The following is a 22,380-nucleotide window of genomic DNA, read 5'->3' as shown; positions in this document are numbered from 1 at the left end:
TGCCCTCAAGGTTCGTCCGTGTGGGAGCATATGCCAGAATTTTCTTCTCCTTTCAGACCAAGTAACCCTTTATTGTTTTGTGTTTCCAGGGTCTGTTTCGTTTTGTTTTAATATAGCTACATCTTCAAGACACGGACTCCACTTATTCTGGATGTGCATACCACAGATCATAGAGCCATTCTCTCTTTTGTAATTTAAGAAATTACGAGAGCATTTTCCATAGCGATCACCCCCGCTGTTTCACAGCATCACCGACGGAACATAAGAGCCCCGTGCCCTTACCGGCTTCTTATCTCCTGGTTCTGTTATTTGTTGGCTGGTTTCTGTTGGTTTATGCTTTTGCTTGTCTTGATGGCAACCAGTCTAATGGGGGTGAGGTGGTATCTCCCCGCGTCTTTGATTTGGATTTCCCTAAAGATTAGTGCCGAGCGTCTTAGCCTACGGTATTAGCTAATTGCGATCCTGCTTTGGGACGGCCATGGAGCGTTGAAGGATGAACAGAGCTTCTGTGGGGAGAGATGAGAAGGAAACCTCAAGTACAGAGAGTAGATACAAAAGCCGCGGGCATATAGAAATAAATGGCTGCAGCGAGACTGGAATCTATGCAGACCGAAGTCGGTCAGAAGGCTTGTAAGCACCGTCGGAGTGGATGCTGGCCGAATTTGACTACCATCCACTAGACATTAATAGCATCTTATATATACGTCAGACACAGGCCGGACCATGCCGGAAATGCCAAGATTCTCTCGGCCAGAACTCTGAAGGTGGGATGTCTTACTTTGAATAACACACATACACAACACAAAACAACAAACTTCAGCGTGCGGTCAGAGAACATTGACCAACAATTAAAAACCAATTGCAGCTAACTTAAGAGAAAGAGGGTTAGCTACAGAAATCTGGGCCATGGAATATGCTGGAATGAGTATGCCTTAAAGTTGTCAAGATTGCACGAGGCACCCCAAAATAATAATAGTGACACTAAGAGACAGTGATGCCTAAACTCACCGCAATACTGCCACATATAGAATAAACTCAGGCCTTACATATATAACATACGTGCTGTTAGTTATTGGAAGTGCGCCTCCTACATGCCAGGCTCTGCGAGAGGCCCGCATTATTAGCTCATTCTACAAAGGAGAAAACACAGGCTTAGAGGATGGAGCACGTGGCAGAATGCAAGCTGTGTCTTTACTTTGTGCCCACAAAACTTATTTTGGCTGGAGAGGTGGCTCAGTGGTTAAGAGCACCGACTGCACTTCCAAAGGTCCTGAGTTCAAATCCCAGACACCACTTGGTGGCTCCCAACCATCTGTAATGAGATCTGAGGCCCTCTTCTGGTGTGTCTGAAGACAGCCACAGTGTACTTATATATAATAATTAAATCTTAAAAAAAATCCAACAAAACTTATCTTGATTTTTCAATAACAGAACTAAGAGAACTCTGCCTACTGTGTGCAGGAGCTTAGATGAGATTGAGGAGGCAGTGTTTTTTGAGGAAAGATTATTTTGTGATCTTTGTCTTGGGAAAGTAATTCTGATCACCGGGTCTAAGACAGGTGTTATAACCCAGGCAAACAAGATACAGACCCAAAGTCATGTGGGAAAGAGGCTAGGACAGGAGCCAGAAAAAGGGCTTCTCTCTAGCCGGAAAAAGGGTGGAGTACCAAAACAGTCCCCACCCGTCCCTTGCTGTAGAAACCCAAGTGAATCTTACCTTTCTTTTTCTTTTTTTTTTTTTTTTTCTCCCGGAGCTGGGGACCGAACCTAGGGCCTTGCACTTGCTAGGCAAGCACTCTACCACTGAGCTAAATCCCCAACCCGAATGTTACCTTTCTTTGGAGCAAAGGATCCTGGGAGCTGTAGCTGCAGTTGTCATGAGGCAGAGTCCCTGTGACACAGAGTCACCGTTCTTCTCTCTCTACCATGGCTCACTGGGAGTCCCTACATGCTTTGCTCTGATAACATCATCATCAGCTCTTGGCTTTGCTAATGGCTGGGTTTCCCCCGGGCAAGGTCTCTGGGAAGCTTCGTGACTCCAATCCGGATCATCATCTCTCAACTTCAAATGCACGGGGAGTCCTGTAGCTGAGCATTTTGTGTTCCACTGTGGCCACTACAGCAAGGAAGGTGGGAGGGTTTGCTTTGCCTGTTTTCTTTTTCTAGCTGGTGGTTGTCATGAACCGCGCTGGGGGGAGACCACAGGCCATGTTGAACCAGCAAGCTACAAGCCCAAGCCCAACAGCATCGTTCAGAGAACTCAGTCAGGAAGATCTCAGGCTTCAGAAAACCAAGACCAGCATCCCAGGCTGGCTTGGTCACTGAGTTCTGACAACGCTGACTCTGAAAGGCCTGGCAGGAACTTAATCCTGAATGAAAGAGTACTGCAGCCAGATGCTTTGGCTCCTCAGAGCCTGAAGAGGACAAAGTACAGCTGGGAGCTGAGGACCGGAGTAGAGGTAGGGCTGGCTCAGTGACGGTGGCTTAAAACCACCAATGTGAATCCCTTTCACATGGGGTTTGAGAGTCAGAAATGCAGGAGCGGCTTTGCCAGGTGGTTCTGGCCCAAGGCCTTCCGTGAAGTTGTAGCCAAGCTCTTGACAAGGGTTTCAGTCATCGGAAGGTTTGGCTGGACAGGAAATCCACATCCAGACTTCCCACAAGGCCGGTCGGTGGTGGAGAGTCTCTGTTGCTTTCTTTGTGGTCCCCTCCCTGCCTGTGGCTGCTGTATAAGACTGGCTTGGTCGCTGGATTGGCTGAGTACTCTGGAGAGGGCAGAGAAAACAGATAGAGAGTCCCAGGTAAAAGGTGAAAGAAAATGGCCGAGGAGACTGGAGCATGTGCAGACTGGAGACAGCCAGAGGGTGTGTATAAGTCATGGGGTGGGCGCTGGCTGGTCTTCGATTGCTTAGCATCCAGTAGACATTCCCAGCACCCGATGGGTTAGATACAGGAAGCTTCGGTGTCCTTTATGATACAACCTCAGATGCACGTGGCCAACATCACGGTTCATGTTTGTTGGGTTGTATCACCCAGTCCTTGCAGAATGTGAGAGCCATGCAGCAGGGAAGCAGGCGGGAAGCAGGGGTCATTGCACAAAGTTCTGGTGGGCGTGCCACTTCACAGGTACCTGTTAAATCCACACTTGCGACAATGTTGGAAACCTTAAACACCTTTGTATTTTGACCTATGGAGGACGCAACGACTTCAATTGTACTGATGCTACACAGCCCATAGCACCGTTGTACCGACGGACAATGCCACACAGCCCAGCACTGTACCCCGGTTTTTTTTTTTTTTAATGTACTTTATGTGCACTTGTGTAGTTTCCTTTATTAGACATGTGAGAAGAGACAGCAAGTGTAATTCTAGCCACATGGTAGTTGTTTAATTGAGAGTTACTGGGGGACGCATCATACCCCTCAAATTCTGCTATTTTATTTTATTTTATTTTATTGTGTGTTGTTGTTTTGCCTACGTGTATGTCTGTGGGAGGATGTTGGATCCCTCAGAACCAGAGTTCCAGACAATGGTGAACAGCCATGTGTGGGTGCTGGGAATTAAACCTGGTTCTCTGGAAAAGCAGCCACTCTGAGCCATCGCTCGCTCCACCCTCTCCTCCAACCCCTCACCCCTCAAATCCTGCTTTTATATGGTTTGGGAATCTGGGGTTGTCAGTAAGGAGAAAATAATAGTAGTAAACAAGACCTTGGTCAGACACATGATCAGTCAAGTTCAGAGCGAAGCACGGTGGCTGCCTCTTGCTTCAGGAAGAACGTTGGCTTTTTGTTGGAAGTTAAGCAGTCACCGACTGCCCGTGGCTGGGGCTAAGGACCAAGCTCTCTGGCAGGAGGCTTCAGGAAGCTCTGTTCCTGTACCAACCCTGGATTGGTAAAATGCAGTCGGCCAGGCAGGCACTCGAGAGGAAATGGCTCTAACAAGCAGAACTTCCTTTTAAATCCCTCCATGATTTGAAAACTGGCTTTTAAGTGGAAAGCACGTCTGCTCTTTGGAAAAAAAGAGGGGTGGGACAGTGGGGAGGGGGTCCTCGCCTTGCACAATGTCACCAGCACACGCTACTAATCAGTCACGTGGAACTAATTCTGACTCGTCGATGCTAGATCACGGAAGCGTCAGCGATGGCGGATGCTATACTCAGCCCCATGCGAGGGAAGCACAGTGGTGTCAATCACTCTCAGTACTTGATAGGACTACTAATCAACCCTACTACCTCAGATTAGAATCCCAGGGAGGAGGAGCCCCGCCTTCCAGCCCTGCCAGCTTTTCTAGTGCCTTTGGGGTTACCTGGATTAACAGGTCTCTACTAGACGTCCAACATGGCAGAATGACCTTCAGAAGCCCATGCCTCTTGTTTTTTCAGTGAGTCGACCTTGGTCCCTCTTGTTGCTTGCACCTCAGCATTTCCTCTCCATGGCTCTGCGTTTGTGGCAACTACGGAGCCTCAGGGCTGCCTATGAAAAATGCTCTGCTAGATTGCATTGCCCCCTGGCTCCAATGAACTGCTCTGTAAATCACACGATTGTTAAAATGTCCTAGGGAAACTAAACCACTTTCTGGGGCTCAGAGAACACAAGGACATTAATCAGAGGCAACCATTACAGGACGAATATTAGGGAAAGTTAAAAAAAAAAAAAAGAAGGAAAAGAAAAAACATGGTTTTAATGTGTGGAGCTTAGAGAAGTGGGACTGGGGCCAAACCAGAATATCTTTACTCGTTCATAAATACCCTGATACAGGAATACATTATCTCTGAAGGCCTTATGCCCATTTAGTTTTATATCAAAACAATATCGAACACCTGCTGCACCTTAATGATCCAGTTCAGGCAGCACAGGGTGAGGATGGGGTGGGGGTGGGGCACACTGGATAAATCAGGAATAACCTTTAATCAGACTCAGCTGGGACCCCAGCGGTTGTAGTGAGGATGAGGGGTAGGACACAGACTCCGGGAAAACAGCTAAGACTGCTGATGGGGACTAGAATTCAGGGAAGGAGGCTTTATGGGGAGGCCATAAGCCATTGCATACTAGCTGAGATGGGAAAACACGGACAAAAGGGAAGAAGAAACGAGGGACAGCTTCCGCAAACTTTACATCCTGGAAAATTTAGTCAGCAGAATTTCGTTCAAAGGATGTTAGCCTTGCTTATCCTGTGCACATGGATACGTGCTGGTTGGTGTGCATATGTGCATGTGTGCACATGTGCATGTGTGAACATGTTCATATGTGTATGTGTGCACGTGTGCACGTGTTCATGTGTGCATGTGTGCATGTGCTCATGTGTGCATGTGTGCACGTGTTCATATGTGCATGTGTGTATGTGTGCATGTGTGGGATGTAATTGGGAACATGCCATTTCCCCCATGTGGAGGTCCTGACCTTTGGTCTCCGTCTTCCATCCACCTTGTTGGAGATGCCCGCTGTCTCTCGTTCAGTGCTCTGTACACTAGGCTAGATGGCCAGTGAGCATCTGGTGATTCTGCCTTTGCCTCCCATCTCTGCTAGGTTGCACGGAGATTACAGAAGCTCGCATTGCTGGCTTGAGATCTGAGGATACGAACTCAAGCTGTTGAGGCTTTCATGGCAAGGGTTTTACCCGGTGAGCCATCTCATTGGGCCTCGCTTGGCCTTTCACTGCTCTGATTTCTCATTATAGAATTTGATTTCTAATAAAATTTGACTTAAAAGTAGAAACCTTGTGCCCTCCAATGTCTTGTCATCTAACAGTATGTGACAAGTCCAAGGCAGTACTGTCCGTAAGCACATATTAGAGACAGTCTTTAAATCCCAGCTGTCCAAAATGAAGGTTGCCCAGAGGGGAGGGCAGCAAGCATTCCTCTGATTAATTGCAAAGAAAAGTCAGCAGCGAAGGTCAGCGTCTCCCTAGCCTTGCTATTTCTTCACATCCCAACCAACCACATCCCAGGGAACAAGGGTCACCTGAGATACCACCGACCTTTTAATATTTTGGTCTATAAAACCAGGTAGTGGTGGCACACTCCTTTAATACCTATACTCAGGAGGCAGAGGCAGGTGGATCTCTGAGTTCAAGGCCAGCCTCATCTAGGACAGCCAAGGCTACCCAGAGAAACCCTGTATTGAAAAACGTGTGTGTGTGTGTGTGTGTGAGTGTGTGTGTGTGTGTGTCTGTGTCTGTGTGTGTGTGTGTGTGGTGTGTGTGTGTGTCTGTGTGTGTGTGTGTGTGTGTGTGTGTGTGTTCGTGTTCTTGCTCAATAATAATTATGGTTATACTGCATGACTCTGAGATCAGCAGTCCTGGGTAAAGATCATGGTTCTATGCTTTCTAAGGCAAGGGAATGAATTATTTCATCATTTTTTAATCTGTAAGAACTGAAATAATAGAAGTATTGGCCTCGTGTGGCTTTTGTGAGAATAAATTTATAATCTGAGAAGGGGTGTGAGAACCAGAACATCATGAAACAAGTAGTTAAGTGCTCGATAATGTTACTAGTATGAGCACTGTAATATATTCCTAAATCATCTCCATGTTATTTATATGTGCATAAATGTACACCCGTACGCCCCTTCTTAAAAAGTGTCATATTTGCTAGGTATGGTGGCACACGTCTTTTTTTTTTTTTTTTTTTTTTTTTTGGAGCTGGGGACTGAACCTAGGGCCTTGCGTTTGCTAGGCAAGCGCTCTACCACTGAGCTAAATCCCAACCCCACATCTTTAACCTCAACGGGCAAGGAGGCAAAGGCAGGCAGTTCTCTGTGAGTTCGAGGCCAACCAGTTTGAGTTCTAGGTCATAGAAAAGAAGCCTGTCTGACAACAACAACAAAACACAAAAAGACCCCACCATGGTTTGCATATGGTTTTGATAATCTTCTTTAGACTTGCAGTGTACTATGAGCATTTTACACATCATTAATCTAAACACCAATTCGAGAGCAGCAGAGAATGTCATTACATGAATGGACCCTAATGCATTAAACCAGACTCCCATTGTTAGACAATTCAGTTGTTTTTCAATGCTCAGTAGCCTAAATGCTTTGTGAGGTACTACAGCCCGTGGAAGCTTCCTGCACAAATAATTGGTTTTTTGCCTTAGGAGGATTCCCAGGACTAGAAAAACGGAATCAAGAGAAATGCAATTAAGGTATTATAAAAAGAACAAATGCATTTATAGAGAATGGGGGGGGGGAGAAACAAATACAATTCTACCGCACTAATGCAACTAATGTAATTTGAGTGATTTAGACATTCCAGTGTTTCCACTGGTACTCAGAAGAGATAGAAACTTCAAGTAAAAGATGGGCATGTGTTTCTTATTTCCCTTCCCTTCTGAAACCCACTAGAATGACAGTAAAACACAAACTTACCGTGTTGATGGGAAGAGGAGACGGCAACAGGCAAAAGATACAAACAAAATTTGGAGGGCTGAGAAGCAAGCCCCATGGCTGAGAACTGAGTGGATCCGGGGCAAGGGAACCCATGCGATGACTTAAAGTCTTCAGCTGGGTTCAAAATCAGCAGTTGGGGGTCTCCAAACGCCTTCGTGGGGTTTTGTGGGGGGCTCTGAAAGAAAGCAATTGGCCTAAGAGATGCTAACCACAGCACCTAAGTCAGGAGGATGAGGTGCTGGGAGGGGTTGGATGAGGACTCTCAAGAAGAACGGATTTAAGTGACGAATGATATATCTAGCGTATCGGTTCTCAACCTTCCTAACGCTGCAACCCTTTAACACTGTTCCTCACGCTGTGTTGACCCCCCCAACCATAAAATTATTTTGTTGCTACTTCATAACTCTAATCTTGCCACCGTTATGAATCATAATATAAATATATGATATGCAGGATATCTGGTGGGTCTCGACCCACAGGTTGAGAACCACTGATCCGGGGGAAGTTAGAGGCCTCCAGGGCCCCACACCCTCTCATCGGTTCTCATCCCTGCTCCCAGACGAGAATTGAATGGCTCTTGTATGAGAAACTGGTGAGCTCAAGGAAGCTAATTAGGGAGTGAACACCCCTGGGAAACATCTCCACACAAATTAGGATGAAAATTAGTAACTGACAGATTATCTTCACACCACACAGAAAAGATCAATAGAGATCACTCAATAAACACATCAACGGCTGGGTATGCTGGCACATGCTGGCACATGCCATTAGTCCCAGTACTTGGAGGCAGAAGCAGAGGGATCTCTGTGAGTTTCAGCACTGTCTAATCTATATAGCTAATTCCAGGACAGCCCGGGCTGTGTAGTAACTAAGATCTCCTTTGAAACAACAATTGATCAAAAAAATAATAATAATAATCAGAAAACACCCAGATCCCTGACTCTGTTGCCTGCCTGTGGATCCTGTTGCCCTGGCTGGGCTGCCTTGTCTGGCATCAGTGGCAGAGGATGTGCCTAGTCCTGCAGTGACTTGATGTGCCAGGGTGGGTTGGTACCCAGGTGGGGGACCTCCCCCTTCTCAGAGGAAAAGGGGCTGGGGATTGGGGAGACATGTTTTTGGAGGGAGGGGCTGGGAGGAGAGGGGGAGTTGTGATCAGGATGTAAAGTGAATAAATAAATGGACAAAAGAGAAACAAAGTTTGACCAAAACAGAAAGAAAGGGAGAAAGAAAGAAAGAAAGAAAGAAAGAAGGAAAAGGAAAGGAAAAGAAAGAACTCAGAAAACAATTAGGCAAAAGACAAAGAAAAAAATCTCTGAAAAAAATTGCCTATATAAAACAAGAACAGATGCACTAGTTAGCTTTTTATTTTATTTATTTATTTATCTATTTATCAACTTGACACATGCTAGGATCATCAGGGAAGAGGGAACCTCCATCAGATTGGCAATTCTATAGGCCATTACTCTATTCAACAATGGTCATGGGAGGGCCCAGCTCACTACAGGAGGCATTAGCACTGGCAGGTGGTGTTAAGTTATATAAGAAAGCAAGCTGAGCAAACCATGGGAAGCAAGCCAGTAAGCAGTGATCTTCCATTCCTGCTGAGTATCCCTCCAGATTCCTTCCTTAATATCCCTCAGTGATAGAATAAGGCCTGAGAGTTGTAGGCTGAAATCCACCTCCCGCCCAACTTGCTTTAGATCATGATAGTCTATCCCAGCAACAGAAACTCTAACTGTACACAACAAAATGAGAGGTGGTGTTAAGGAGGAGGAGGAGGAGGAGGAGGAGGAGGAGGAGGAGGAAGAAGAAGAAGAAGAAGATCCTATAAAATTTAAATAAAAGTTACTCTGGATAGTTAAATATACAAGGACAACAACAAAAAACAACTCTTTTTTTTTTTCTCTAAAGACAGATGCTTAAACTTTCCCAGAAATAAAACTACAGGCCTAGTTAGAGAAGAGTACAAGACCATACCTAGGTCAGAGGTAAATTCTCCTGTCACTCAACACTACATTCACTTCCCAGGGCTGCCAGAAAAAAAAAGAGTATAGCTAGATCTTGTGGAGGAAGAGAAGTTTTGAAAAGCATTTCACAAAGAAAGAACCAAGAAAACAGACAGGAAGAAACCATCAGGGACTCAGGATACAGAGCAGCGGTCATTCGAGCACTTTCCCAGCGTATGTGAGCCCCTAAATTCAATCCCCAAACTCAGGGGGTCAGGGTGGGGTAATTGAGCCAGGTTTGGTGGCTCAGATCTGCAATCCCAGAACTTAAGAGGTAAAGGCAGAGAATTGCTATGAGTTTGAGGCCAGCCAAGGTTGCACGGTGAATACCAGCTCAGCCAAGGTTATATTATGAGAGTCTGTCTCAAAAAAAAAAAAAAAAAAGGGGGGGGGGTTTTTTTAGCCCAGGGGGAAAAAGCGCCCCCAAAAAAGGCCCTGGCCCCGGGAAAAAAAAAAAAAACCCAAAAAAAAAAAAAAAAAAAAAAAAAAAAAACCAAAAAAAAAAAAAAAAAAAACAAAACAAAACAAAAACCATCACAAGAATAATACATCTTACTAAATAATATATTGGTCCAAAGTTGAATAATTCCTTATACAGTATAAGAGAAAAAGTGTAACATTATAATGTAAGACATTATTCTGTAATTTTTTAAAATGTATTTTATTTATATGGGTACATTGTAGCTGTCTTCAGACACAGCAGAAGAGAGGGTCAGATCTCACTACAGATGGTTGGGAGCCACCATGTGGTTGCTGGGAATTGAACTCAGGACCTCTGGAAGAGCAGGCGGTGCTCTTAACCACTGAGCCATCTCTCCAGCCCTACTCTAATTTTTATCACTAGAAGTTAAAAGATCTGGGAGGGAGTGTCCAAACATCAGGTTGTGGGTGACAAGGTGGGCATGTGACCAGGGATAGCTGTAACATGAACCAACACAAAACCAGAAACTCACTGTATTAGTTTCTTTTCCTGTGTTAAAATACACACCCCAAAGCAACCTATGGAAGAAAGGGGTTATTCTGGGTTATAGCTCCAGAGAAACAGAGGTCATCATTGGGGGGGCTTGGGGGAGGCATAGAAACAGACAGGAAAGGCACAGCGACAGAAGCAAGAAGCTGGCTTACAATTCTTCCACACACAGGAGGCACAGAGAAGGGGGTGGGCAGATGGGAGGGGGAGGGACTTCTCTGTGATTCAGAAACTTGTCGAAGTTTAAGAATGCATGTCTTAGGGCAAATCATTTTCTGTATGACCAAAATGGGACTGTAGATGCTTTTATGTTCCAGCTTACCAGAGGGAAAAAGTGTGGAGTTTTTTTTAGGGGCCAGGTCCTGGTGTCCATTAATTACTTCTACGTGTATCTACTTTGTAAGACCTGCTCGCGTGGTAACCCTGGTTACCACAGTGCGTTGGGAAACACAGTCTTTAGTTGGATAGCTACACATTAGCTATTGTCGTAAGGAAAGAACAGATTTAGGAAACTAATCAGTAGTTTCTACCACATATATAGTCTGGGCACCTAGGAATCCAAGACAAAATAAGCGAAGATAAATCTGTAGCTGATGTTGACAGTGTGTCCTAGTCACAGAATGACCTATTCATTGGGCCACAAAAAAACCAGTCCAGATGCAAATAGGGCAGCTGGAAATGTCCAGGAATAGTTGCCAGAGAAAAGAACAAAACCAAAAGAATACCTGTATTTGAATGCATTGCCAGATCTGGGTAAATTCGTGACAGGTAAACAAAATACAAAAACCAGAAAAGGACTAGTTCCAGGGACAACAAGGAGTTGAATGGGAAAGAGGACCTAATTATAGGTTTCTATGTGGCTAACCTGAGAATAATATTTATATAGTCATGATGTAAATATTTAATATTGATTGAACCAAAAATGGCTATGTGACTATTTGGGGAAGGTGAGTCCACTGAAAGCGCACACAGGCCAGGTAATGATTACAATACACAATGTTTTTATAGTTCTGACTGCCTGTCAACCAATATCTAAGATCCCCATGTATTTGACTTTCTCTCTCTCTCTCTCTCTCTCTCTCTCTCTCTCTCTCTCTCTCTCTCTCTCTCTCTGTGTGTGTGTGTGTGTGTCTCTCTCTCTCTCTGTGTGTGTGTGTGTGTGTGTGTGTGTGTGTGTGTGTGTGTGTGTGTGTGTGCCTGTGGTCATGTATGTCCAGGTGCACCTGTGTGTGTATATGTGTGACTACATATGTACATGTGTGGGGGCATTGTCTACATTTTTTTTAAAGACAGGGACTCTCACTGTCCTCATAGAGTTAACTAGGCTGGCTGGTTAGCAAAAAATCTAGCAAGTTTCCACAAAGAGATGAATATAAAGGAGACTATTCTTGAAGAAATAAGAAGCAGGAAGAAAAAGAGTGAGGAAGGAAAAGATTGTATAAGACAGAGACATCTCTCTTGAATGCTTGTTCTGGGCTTGGGTCTAGAAAGAAAGCAGTGGCTTCACAGAAGTCCTGTGGAGAGAATAGACAGCTACTGAGTGAACACCTCAATGGTGTTCTCTCTCTCTTCTCTCTTTCTCTCTTCTGTCTGTCTTTCTATCTTCCTCTCCTTCTTGTCTCTGTGTCTCTGTCTGTCTGTCTCCCTCTCCTTTCTGTCTCTGTCTTTCTGTCTGTCTTCCTCTCCTTCTGTCTCTGTTTCTCTGTCTGTCTCTGTCTCTGTTTCTCTGTCTTCCTCTCCTTTCTGTCTCTGTATCTCTGTCTCTCTCTCTCTGTGTCTCTGTCTCTCCCCAACTCTCTTTGATGGATCCCAGGCTTGTTTAAAACTCATAATCCTCCTGCCTCAGCTTCCCAAGCACCTGTATTACAGATGTATACCACTATGTCTGACTTGCAGAGTGGTTTGATCTGGGTTTCTAACAAGAGACTCTCTCCTCGGTGACTAGGGCAGCAGTAGGAAAAACTCTGACTTTAACAGCAAAGGTAGAACATGAGTTCAGGACCCTGGGCCCCAGAATGGGAGTTTCTCTAAAATAAATAAACAAATCCAAACAAACGAAAACCCACGAAACAGTAACAGCAGCAGAAGGTCGACGAGGTGGCAAAGTCGTACTGAGGTGACTGACATGTAAGCCCCACATGTAAGGCGAGGCTCATCATAACTGACAGCTGTCTATTGTGCAGCCTTGGGTCAAGGCATTCGCTTCCCATGAGCCTTGGTTTTCTCTTTTGCAGACAGCATCACAGTGCACACATATGAATAATCCACTGTACTTCCCAGAGCTGGATTTCATTTTCCATCTTCCTGAGCTAGGTTTGTTTCTTTTTTTTTTTTTTTTTCAAAACATGAAACATATAGCAAAATTGCACAGTTCTCTTCTGGAAGGACTCGAACTCTACCCCTGTGCTCTTACATACCTCTCGAAATATTCTCTCAGTTGCTCATCAGAGAGCCCTATGAAGTGAAAGGTATCCCCCCCCCATTCACAACGGTGGAAATCAAGAAATACCCCATTACCTCCAGGCTCCTGAGCAGAGCCAAGTCCTAAATCCAAGTCTCTGGGGGAGAAATTAGAGGCTATTCCAAGTGGACTGAGTGTGCTGCGATTACGGGAGATGATACAGCTAGGCAAAAGCAGCTGCACTTAGACAATAGATGCTACAGTGCCAGCTCTTCTCCCGAGGCTGTGGACAGGCAGACACGGGATGTGATTACGGTCCTCGTTTGAGCGCTGTCGCTATAATAAACACCCTGACCAGGAGCCGTGTGCGGGAGAAAAGGGTTTACTCGGCTTACTCTTCCAGATCACATTAAGGCAAATCGGGGCAGGAACTCCATGCAGGAATCGCTCTCTCTGGCTCAAGCTCGCCGATCTTATACACCCAGACCTGCCTGGCTAGAGATAGACTCGTACTGTCCCAGATGGCTCCCTCCACATCAATCACCCAATTTCTCACAGACAAGGCCACAGGCCAGTCTGATGGAGGCAAAGTTTCACCTGAGGTTCTCTCTTCCCGGGCGACCCTAAGTTACGTGAAGTGGATAACAAAAACTGACCGGGTGTGCTGGCTTGTTTTAGGACAACTTGACATAAGCTAGAGACATCTGAGAGGAGGAACCTCAACTGAGAATATGGCTCTGTAAGAGGGGGCTGTAGGCAAACCCGTAAGGCATTTTCTTAGTGATCGATGGGGGAGGGCCCGAGGGCCCACCCCATGGTGGGTGGTGCCATCCCTGGGCTGGTGGTCCTGGGCTCTATAAGAAAGTAGGCTGAGCAAGCCGTGGGGAGCAAGTCAGTACTCAGCACTGGCCTGTGTATCAGTTCCTGCCTCTGGATTCCTGTCCTGTTTGAGTTCCTGTCCTGACTCCCATTGATGATGAGCTGACATCCAGGAGTATAAGCAGAAGAAACCCTTTCCTCTCCAAGTTGCTTTTGCTCGTAGTTCCACCACAGCAATGGTGACCCTAACTAAGACACCAGGACAGATGCCATTCTCCCTACCGAGTCCAGGTCTCACCGTCCTCTTGTTTGTGGAACGTTTACTTCTCTGGTCATTTTACTTAGAAAATAGTAGGGTCGGAAAAACAGCTGTCACTATGAGGACTTCTGTTTGTGAACCGGTGAAGGGGAGAGGCCTTGGGTTGACTTCCCCAACTGAGCTAAGGAGATCAAATAGAAGGAGGGCTGGAGGACTCAGTCGAGTAAAGCTACGCTGAGGCAGAAGGGCCTTCAAGGTGGCCAACAGACTTCAACCCTGTGCTTGGCCATGAACCCCTTCAGCCTCTCCAGGCAATCTTTGTTGCTAAGGAACCCCTCCATGTGGCCCTCACTAGTGCTGAGTCACTGAGGCCTGACTGAGGCCTGACTGAAGCTCAAGCCTGAGGCCCAGTTGGACCTATACTGGATGCTTTTAAACATCTTCCAGACGCTTCCCCCACAGCTCCTCCATTTCTCCTAAAGCAATTACTCTACTAGGAAAGAGTCCTGCCCACAGTTCCAAGCCTTACTCTGGTCTCCTTGAGGGAAAGGGTCTTTTTTTGGGGGGGGGGACTCCTTTGAGGAGGGATGTTCTCTGAGAGTTTCCTCAGAGGAAGGGTCTCCTCATTGGAGAGGTCTCCCAGGGAAGAAATCTCCTTAGGGGAGGGGTCTCCCCCAAGGGAGAGAAGGGAGGGGCCCTGCAGAAGAAGGGTTTCCCCAGGGGCAGTCTCTCCTTAGCTGATGCTGGCTAAGGCAGGAGGGGGTCTCATGTCAGGCAGCTCCCACAAGACAGCGAGAGCCAGTACAGTGCAACTAGCATCCTGGAGGCCTCCAGAAACCTCTGGGGGCCCTGTAAGAGAGAACTTGGCTGGTCCACAGCCATCCTGCCAGGGCTGGGGCCTCTTGGCATAGCCCCCTAGAGGCGCTGGCCAGCATCCCTCCCTAGTCTACATCCACATTGGTCATTCCCCTGCCCCCACTGCCCTTTAACGGGACCGCTGACAAGTTGAATACATCGGGAATAACAGCCATTTGTTCTGGTTATCGCTGCCGGTATTGAAGCCAGATGTGTGTGTTGCTGACATTGACATGGTAACATCTGGCTGGGTTTTTGGTTTCCATCGTGCAGTTTACCACATCCACCCCAGTCTGCTAGAAGACAGGAGGCAAACATCTGGAAGTCATTGCAGCTGTCACGCTTCAAGGGGATCTTGTACCACAGAGAAGAGAATTCAATACGTAACTGAGCAAAATTATCCAGCTCGTCTTGTCAGTCCAGATTTTCAAACGCATGCGGGAGAACGGCAGCCACGCTATGGCGTCCTCCCTCCCGCCCGACCGTTATGATGCTGGTGGGTTCCGGGAGCCTGAGCCATGGGTCTTCTCCATTTAGCCACTTCGCTTTTCTCCACTGAGCAACTCTCACCGATGGCCATCTGTGACACAGCGCATCAGAATATTTTGTGAATCCTGGGGAGGCCTTTTAAGGCGTTTTCTTGGTTTCCTTTTGATCTCAGTTTGCTAAGAGTTTTAAATTAAACAGTACTTAGTGCCCCCCACTTCCGTTCATACCCCGTCCTTTTCCTACAGTATCCAACGACCTAGGCAGACTCTCTATATTAAGCTTTAGCTCATATTTCTTTCCTAAGGCAAATAGTAGTCTTTATTAAAACAAAAATAAATAATACTAATTCTTACTCTGTGACTACCCCCTGCTTTTCTCCTGCCTGGAATCTTCTGTTTCCTTCACGTCGATCCAAATCTCTTTGTCCCTTCATGCTCTACCTCAAGTTTATTTTCATCCATGAAGCCCCTCCTGGCCTCCCAGGCCTTTGCAGATCTGTCTTTTGTGCGTTTCCCTAATTAAGCATAGGTTTCTGGAGAGGAAGCCCTGTTTAACGTTCATTGCCTGTCTCCTTCAGTAGCCTGTGTCATGTGCTGACGTATAGTAAGTCCTCCACAACCCCATAATGCCTACAAGCATGAGTTACTGGTTTTTAAATCACTCTTTCTTCCCACACGATTTTTCTTGTCATCTAGTTTACCTTTTATGACAAGACTCACTGTGTATGTATGCAGAACATGCTGTCGGCATTTGGAAGTATAGCTTTAAACCACCCCGTAAATTAAAAAATTAGCAGTGCTATTCAGAATTCGAACATTTGAAGAGTTTATTAATTTTAAGGTCTTTCTATTATAGGGTAATCACGTTTTTAATTAAAAATATTACATTGCGGCTGGAGAGGTGGCTCATTTGTGGAGAGTACCTGTTGCTCTTACCGAGGACCCAGGTTCTGTTTCCAGTACCCACAGAGCGGTTCACAACCCTCCGTGACTCCAGTCTCAGGGGATTCTCTAGACCTCTGTAAGCATCAGGCAGACATCTAGCGTACAGACATACACGAAGGCAAAACAGCCATTCACATAAAATAAGTAAATTATAAAACGGGGTTGGGGATTTGGCTCAGTGGTAGAGAGCTTGCCTAGCAAGCGCAAGGTCCTGGGTTCGGTCCCCAGCTCAAAAAAAAAAAAAAAAAAAGGAAAAAAAAAGTAAATTATAAAACACGGTACACTTATGCATAGGGGAATGGAGGCATGGACAAAGCATAGCATACAGGGACCGAAGGACAACTTGAAAGAGTTGGTTCTCTCCGTCTACCACGTATGTCCCAGGAGTCAAACTTGAATTGTCAGGCTTGGCAGCTAGTGTCCTTACCCACTAAGCCATCTTCTCTAGTACCCAAGTGAGAATTCTGACAAAGGGTTTTCTTTGAATGTGCATGAGTCTTTTGCGTGCGTGTGTGTGTGTGTGTGTGTGTGTGTCTGTGTGTGTGTATCTGTGTGTGTGTGTCTGTATGTGTGTCTGTGTGTGTGTCTGTGTGTGTGTATCTGTGTGTGTGTATCTGTGTGTCTGTGTGTGTATCTGTGTGTGTGTCTGTGTGTGTGTATCTGTGTGTCTGTGTGTGTATCTGTGTGTGTGTATGTGTGTGTGTCTGTGTGTGTATCTGTGTGTGTCTGTGTGTGTATCTGTGTGTGTGTCTGTGTGTGTGTGTGTGTCTGTATGTCTGTGTGTGTGTCTGTGTGTGTATCTGTGTGTGTGTCTGTGTGTCTGTATGTCTGTATGTGTGTGTGTGTGTGTATCTGTGTGTGTGTGTCTGTATGTCTGTGTGTGTGTCTGTGTGTGTATCTGTGTGTGTGTGTGTGTGTCTGTGTGTGTGTATCTGTGTGTCTGTGTGTGTATCTGTGAGTGTGTATCTGTGTGTGTCTGTGTGTGTATCTGTGTGTGTCTGTGTGTGTGTCTGTGTGTGTGTCTGTGTGTGTCTGTGTGTGTGTGTGTGTGTGTGTGTGTGTGTGTGTGTGTGTGTGTGTCTGTGTGTGTATCTGTGTGTGTGTCTGTGTGTGTATCTGTGTGTCTGTGTGTATCTGTGTGTGTGTCACTGTGTGTGTATGTGTGTGTATCTGTGTGTGTCTGTGTGTGTGTGTATGTGTGTATGTGTGTGTGTGTGTGTGTGTCTGTGTGTGTATGTGTGTGTGTCTGTGTGTGTGTCTGTGTGTGTCTGTGTGTGTGTCTGTGTGTGTGTATCTGTATGTGTGTATGTGTGTGTGTGTGTGTGTCTGTGTGTGTATCTGTGTGTGTCTGTGTGTATGTGTGTACATCTGTGTATGTGTGTATCTGTGTGTGTGTATATCTGTGTGTGTGTGTGTGTGTGTGTGTGTGTGTGTCTGTGTCTGTGTCTGTGTCTGTGTCTATGTGTGTGAGAGATACCTTTATGCCTAGGGCCTGCAAAGACCAGAAGAGGATACTAGATCCACTGGAGCTGATGTTACAGTTTTAAGCCATTTATGTGGGTGCTAGGAACTGAGTCCTTGTCCTCTGCAAATGTTCCTAACTGCAGAGTCTTGTTTTCCATGCCTGCAGTAGTAGATTTTTATGGTAAACTGGGTTTCCTATCCATAGCCTGACCAATAGCAAACCATCAACATTTCAGCGTAAGGCCCACCCGTAGCTAAGAAGCCGTTGGCCATGAATGGCTGCTGGGGGTTAGGAAATCATTTTCCTTTGGGGGTGGGGTGTAGCCACGAGTAAGCTGTGCGCCATCCAGTAAATAGTGCCACATCCATCCACGTGTGAACAACCTTAATCAAACTCAGCGAGTTCACAGTAGCAACAGCAGAAGATGTGAAAACAAGGACAGGGCCCTGTTGGGTGTGTTTGAGAGGGAGTGGGAATAGGGATCAGAGGAGGAGGAGGCAGGTGGGGAGTATGGACAAAATACGTTATACACACACGTTGGAGGTTGTCGAAGAAGAATTACTCACTTAGTAGTCAGGAACCTCCGTTGTGCCTCCAACCTCTCTATAGCCAACAGCCTTGCATTCGCCTGGCAGTCACCGAGGCAAAACCTGGGAGATAAACATTTTCCGAGGGCAGATTTATTTGGCTGACAGTTTCAGTCCATCATCACCTAGCCCACGAATTGCTTTGAGTATGTAAGTACGTGGTGCATCACAATGGTGGGGGTGTACAGCACACAGCAAGACTGTTCCTGTCATTATCTCCTGAATGAAAGAAGAGAAGAGGGTCTGGCCCCAGCATCCCCTTCAAAGGCATACCCTCCGATGGCCTAATTTCATTCCACTAGGCCTCATGACCTGCAAGTTCTACTACCTGCCAGTAACCCAAAGGCTGAGGACCAAACATTTGACACATAGCTTTGTGGGACATCGATGATTCAGACCATAACAAGTCTCTGTGCAATGAGCATACAAATTCTTGGTTGAGAAGAGGTTCATTCCCATCAGGACCTTTCCTGGGATTAGTGGGCGGCCATCTTGATCAGTGCTTTGCCTACGCAGATCCAAAACAGCACAGACACATAAATGAGGAAAGGCCAAAGTGTCTGGGCATGGCGGCATACGCCTTTAAGCCCAGCATTAGTGAGGCAGGAGGCAGGCGGATCTCTGTGAGTTCAAAGCCAGCCTGGTCTACAGAGTGAGTTCCAGGATAGTCAGGGATACACTGAGACACCCTCTCTCAAATAAAACAGCAAACAAAGAAACAAACAAAAATCGACAACTACAAAAGGAGCCAGCATAAGTAGCAGGACTTTTTTTTTTTTCTTTTTTTCAGAGCCGGGGACCGAACCCAGGGCCTTGCGCTTGCTAGGCAAGCGCTCTACCGCTGAGCTAAATCCCCAACCCCAAGTAGCAGGACTTTCCTGTAGTGCATATATAACGTTTTCAAAGCGAGGATGAATTACGGCAGCAAACATTGGCAAAGATGCATCTGGTCACTTAGAGTCCCCCAAGTGTTGTCCTTCCTCTGTACACTGATAAGGATGTCCAGCCCCCTGCTCTCATCTTGTCATGTAGCTAGGCAGGAATGTGAGAAAAGTAGCATCCAGGGATGAAGGAGAGGAATCAGAGAGAAGACTGCCGACAGAAAGACAGGAACACGCTGGACCATGGTGGCGCATGCCTTTAATGCCGGCACTAGTGAGACAGAGACAGGCAGATCTCTGAGTTCCGGGCCAGCCTGGTGTACAGAGCGAGTTCCAGGACAGACAGGGCTACACAGAGAAACCCTGTCTCAGAAAAAACCAAAACAAACAAACAGACCCAGGAACGGGCCTCCAGAGGGTGTTTGCATGGAGCAAAGTAGGAAGGGGAGGGGCATGGAGCAAAGTAGGAAGGGGAGGGATGGGGCGCAGCCAACTCAGGGCCTTTGATCGAGGGGCTCCGCTTTTCCTCTGGGACAGCAGCTATAAAATAAAATGATCCTTAAAGTCTAAAAGCTCTTGCTTATACAATTCATTTGGAGACCACCTTTGAACAAATCAGCCAATCACTTCTGGTTAAATCCCAAATCCCACCCAAGTTTGTCCAAACTCTAAGATCCCTACACAAAGAGAAGACACCAGGCATTAAACTCCTCAAGTCCTGAAATCCCCGCACGCTGTCGCCTCAGAAGGGAGACGCTGTTTCCTCTCCCCCTGAAAAAGGAAATTACAATGGGAAGGCTGCCGATTAATGACCTAGAAAACTTCTCCAGTGGAAATGAGACTTAATTAAACTCCATTAAATCATAATTCCTGGCTTTTGTTCTTTGGCCTCTCAGTACTGAGTTCAGGCTGAATTAGCTCTGTCTTTGGGGCTGGGGATTCAGTCTGGAAGCTCCAGGGAACACCTGCTCTTCTCCTGGAAGAGCGAGCGGCCATCCTCCCTCCTGCAGAAGAACCTTCGAAACATCATAACATAACGGAGCAAGTCACGCCCCCCTTAAGAGAGAGGCTGGTCATTTCTAATTCGTTATGGTTTATGATCAACTTGACAACCTGACTACTTGAGAGCCGGGATTATATCATCCTTTCATAAAAAGCTAATAAAAACAAGCGATTCATGCATCCCCTTAGTTGACTGGAAATGAGAGGTTATGTAATCGTTGTCTTGGCTGGGGACACGAGTGCTCCTGCGACTGTCCAGTCCTCACACGGAGACGCGTGGAAGGAGACACTCACATTTCTTGGCTCCTGTTCACAGGACTTGGGTGTTCAAGTGTCATGCCCTTTCCTTCTCTCCCTGGGCCACTCTTCTGCCTCAAGTTTGCCTCTTGCTTTCCCATCAAAACTGCCCCTTTCCAAAGATCTTGTCATTTTGACCATTGCATCATACATCATCTCATGATGAGTGAAAGGGTTCAGAACCGTAGCCAGGTACTTGTCAGCTTCCCTCACTGTTGAGCACCTCTGAGAGGTCCCAGAAGAGGCCCTCTTTCCTCTAAATGCCACCCCTCCCTTTCTAAAAAGATTTATTTATTTATATGAGTACACCATGGCTCTCTTCAGACACACCAGAAGAGGGCCTCAGATCCCATTACAGATGGCTGCGAGCCACCATGTGGTTGCTGGGATTTGAACTCAGGACCTCTGGAAGAGCAGTCAGTGCTCTTAACCACTGAGCCATCTCTCTAACCCTTCCACCCTTCTTAGTTCTGTTGTTCGTTCTCTCGAAGACTAAAATTTTCCATTATTTAGCAGAGCTCATTTTTAAAGACCCCGGGAAAAGACCGTATGCAGCCCAACCCCTTACCCTACCCAAGCCAGCTCTCCCCTCTCTCAAACCAGAGCAGTCTGCTTGCTTTATTGGGCACTTTTTATCCACAGAATTGTGACCTGGGGGAAAACCACTTCCACACTCTGCAACCCAGCTAAGAGTTACCACTTAGCTCAGAGAAGTCCATCTTGCACTAGTAAAATCTAGTTAAGTCCAAAGACAAGACCTTCCTGAATAGGTCAGAATAGCTTAGACTGTATTATATAGGTCAAATAATCTAATCAAATAACCAAATGCATGTGGTTGAATACGTAATATGCATGGCCCAGGGAGTGGCACTATTAGGAGGTGTGTCCTTGTTGGAGGAAATCTGTCACTGTGGGGGATTTGGAGCCCCTCCTCCTAGCTGCCTGGAAATCCATTTCCTCCTGTTTGTCATTGGAACAAGATGTAGAACTCTCAGCTCCTCCTGCACCAAGCCTGCCTGGATGCCGCCATGCTCCTGCCTTGATGATAATGGACTGAACCTCTGAAACTGTGAGTCAACCCCAATTAAATGTTGTCTTTGTAAGAGTTGCCTTGGTCATAGTATCTGTTCACAGCAATGGAAAACCTAACTAAGACAACGCAGGTCAAGCCTGTGTGCCTCTTCTGTCTCTACAGGCATGGACTCATCGGATGACAAAGGGACAACACGCTCCTCTGGATCTCACCCACTAGTATGAACGATCACCCAGAGCACTGGTTCTCAGCCTTCCTAATGCCATGACCCTTCCTTAATATGCTTCCTCATATTGTAATAACCCCTACACATAAAATCATTCTCACTCCATAACTGTGATTTTGCTACCGTTATGAATTGTAACATGAATATCTGTGTTTTCCAATGGTCTTGGGCGACCCCTGTGAAAGTGTCATTAGACCCCCACCAAAAAGGTCAGGACACAGGTGAGAATCGCTGACCTAAGATGCGAGAACTCGTGTACAACCGATTTAATCTATTACTCACCTCATTATGACTCAAGGTGCTTACAAGGAAATGTACGGTTGCAGGCGGGATCGTACAGACCCATAGTTCTAACACTTGGGAAGCTGAAGCAGGAGTATCACCACTCTAAGACTGGCCTGAGCTATACGCCGATCTCCATACTCATAGATATATAGTATAAATGGAGCAATCCTGTCACAGAGGACAATGCCTCCTCCAGACACCAAGAGCCCAGAGCCAGGTGTGCATTACCTCTTGTTGAGTTATTGGTCAGTGGATTCCCATAAATCACCCCCAAGCATGATAGGCCATTGCCCTTGCTTTTGGTGATCCCTCCAGAAATGGATGGTAAAACCCTATTGCTGAAGATACCACGTACCCCAGTCATAGGACATGGAAAAATCAAGCTGGTCCCTACCTAGACCCTTCATCCCCTCTGGCTGTCTTTCACAGTGCCAGAAGGTGCTCTGCATGCTACAGGAAGACAAAAATAATCCACA

Source organism: Rattus rattus, chromosome 13, assembly GCF_011064425.1.
Source record: "Rattus rattus isolate New Zealand chromosome 13, Rrattus_CSIRO_v1, whole genome shotgun sequence".
NCBI lineage: Eukaryota > Metazoa > Chordata > Mammalia > Rodentia > Muridae > Rattus > Rattus rattus.
The sequence above is the reverse complement of the archived record's forward strand: the minus strand, read 5'-3'. Positions refer to the sequence as shown.